This window comes from Penaeus monodon, chromosome 2 (assembly GCF_015228065.2).
Source record: "Penaeus monodon isolate SGIC_2016 chromosome 2, NSTDA_Pmon_1, whole genome shotgun sequence".
NCBI classification, from domain to species: Eukaryota; Metazoa; Arthropoda; class Malacostraca; order Decapoda; family Penaeidae; genus Penaeus; species Penaeus monodon.
Window position 1 is genome coordinate 3,631,975 of NC_051387.1, and position 2,500 is coordinate 3,634,474.

Genomic DNA, 2,500 nt, shown 5'->3' on the forward strand with positions numbered 1-2,500 from the left:
TGGAAGGGGAGGAGAAATGGGGAGTGAAGGTAAACCAGACTTAGGCAAAGGGGAAGGAGACTGGGGCAAGAGAAGAGCGGAGCGGATTTTCCTTAATCGCTTAACCCTTTACAGCCAAGGGGAGATGCAAGGGGAAAGGGAGAGAGAGGATGAGAAAAAACCTCCGCTTTACCTTTAAGGAAAAGGGTAAGGGAGGATGCTGGCTGCAATAAGCTCTTCTTTATCTTTAGGTAGAGGGGAAAGGAAGGGTCTGGTGACTCGAACACTCACAAAGAGGGGGAGGGAGAGAGGGAGCGCTAACACAATTTACATATTTATATAAATGTGTGTTTGCTTGTGTGTGTGGGCGTGCATACATACATACATATATAATTAAATAGGCCTATACACCTATATCTATCTATCTGTCTATCTATCTATATATGTATATATACACCACACATATATCCATATCCATATCTCTATCACTGTCTATATTTAAATCTATACTTACACACATACATTTATAGAGAAGGGAGGAGAGTGAGAGAGGAAGAGAGAGAGAGAGAGAGAGAGAGAGAGAGAGAGAGAGAGAGAGAGAGAGAGAGAGAGAGAAGAGAGAGAGAGAGAGACGGAGACAGAGAATGAGAAAGAAAAAGAAAAAGAATGAAAGACAGAGACAGAGAATGAAAGAAAAAGAATGAAAGACAGACAGAGAATGAAAGAAAAAGAACGAAAGACAGAGACAGAGAATGAAAGAGTTGGAGAATGGTGAAGAGTGAAAGAAATATGAATAAATCTTCGTCAACTGGCTTATGAAGACACTTTTTTCCCGGTCTTCCAAAGACAAATAGTGAAAGGGTTATGGTAACACTTTTTCTCTCTTAGACAAAGTAAGTTATGTATTTCTTTTATTTTATTTTCGTTCCTGTACTGAGAGATGTCACAGAAATACTTTTTTCTCGAGACTGAATTTTTTTTATTGCCTTCTCTTCATGGAATGGACCCATTTATGGCAACAATGTTTTTTTTTTCTCCTTCTAAAAACGAAAAGTGTTTTGGCAATACTTTTTTTTTTAACCACTTTCCTTGTTCCCAATTTTTAAAAAATCTTTCTTTTACCAACAATTTCTTCCTTTTCCTTTAGATAAGAAATATACTAATGGAAGAGAGACACTTTGAATAACGTAATAATCCAGAGAGGAATGTATAGATAGACAAATGTAGATAGATAGACAAATAACAAATAAATGAATGCAGAAACAAATGAATTCATTCCTCTACCTTCTCCACACTCACACAAATATAGAAAATGAACCTACACATACAAAAACACAAACGTAACACATACAAACATACACATACATAGAAGCCCATTATACACGTATGCACTTATAAACATAATCTATATGTGTATGCTCGTATATCCTCTAAAGACAAAGAAAAATATAACATCGACTTGTTTATCATGAAATATCTTCTACATTGACTTCAGAAAATATCCAAAATTACTTTTATGATATATATAATAATTGAATCATAAATCAACTGAAAATGACATTTAGCGCTCGGAAATGAGACCTCTAAAGGATATCAAGTGTAAACTGTTGAGTCTTTTTGACAGAACCTTTTTTTTCTTTATTATTATTATCATTATCATTATTATTATTGCTATTATTATTATTATTATTATTATTAGTATTGTAGTTATTATTATTATCATTAGTGTTATTAGTATTATTATTATCATCATCATCATCATCATCCTTGTTATCATCATGATTATTATCATTATTATCATCATCATTATTATTAACATTATTAATATTTTTACTATTATCATGATTATTATCATTATTAATATCATCATCATCAATTATCATTATCATCTCTATCATTATCATTATTATTATCATTGCCATTATTATTACTACTACTATTATTATTATCATTATTATCATCATCATTATTATTAACATTATAATTATTATCACTATCACTATAGTTATTATTCTGCTGCTTGACTGGAGGCAGAGCGTTTTCATTTTTCATAAATTGTTGTTGTTATGGTGAAAGTAATTGTATAGTTATCTTGATATTACTTAAGTTTTATTGGAATTTTGAAAATGGTGAAGATGAAGAGGAGGAGGAGGAGGAAGAAGAAGAAGAAGAAGAAGAAGAAGAAGAAGAAGAAGAAGAAGAAGAAGAAAAGGAAAGAAGAAGAAGAAGAAAAAAGGAAGAAGTTGAAAAGAGAAAAGAAGAGTAAGAAGAAGGAAAGGAAGAAGAAGGAAAACATATTACAAGAAGATTAAGAAGAAAACGGAAAGAGAGAGAGAAAAAAGAAGAAGAAGAAAATAAACAAAGAAGAAGAAGAAAAAAACAAGAAAATAGATAAAAAAGAAGAAGAAGAAGTAGAAAACGAATATATAAACTGTACCTTGTTTACACCAGCTGAAATTTCAATATCACTTTGAAGAAGGTTGCGTCATCCATAAGCATTGGCGGCGGCTGAACTGAGGCA

At 32.0% G+C, this 2,500-nt stretch overlaps 1 protein-coding gene across 2 annotated transcripts in view; it reads right to left on the minus strand.

The window, feature by feature from the left end:
• The window catches only part of LOC119580204, a 226,176-nt gene that overhangs the window by 51,287 nt on the left and 172,389 nt on the right, over positions 1–2,500 (minus strand). The window lies entirely within an intron of this gene.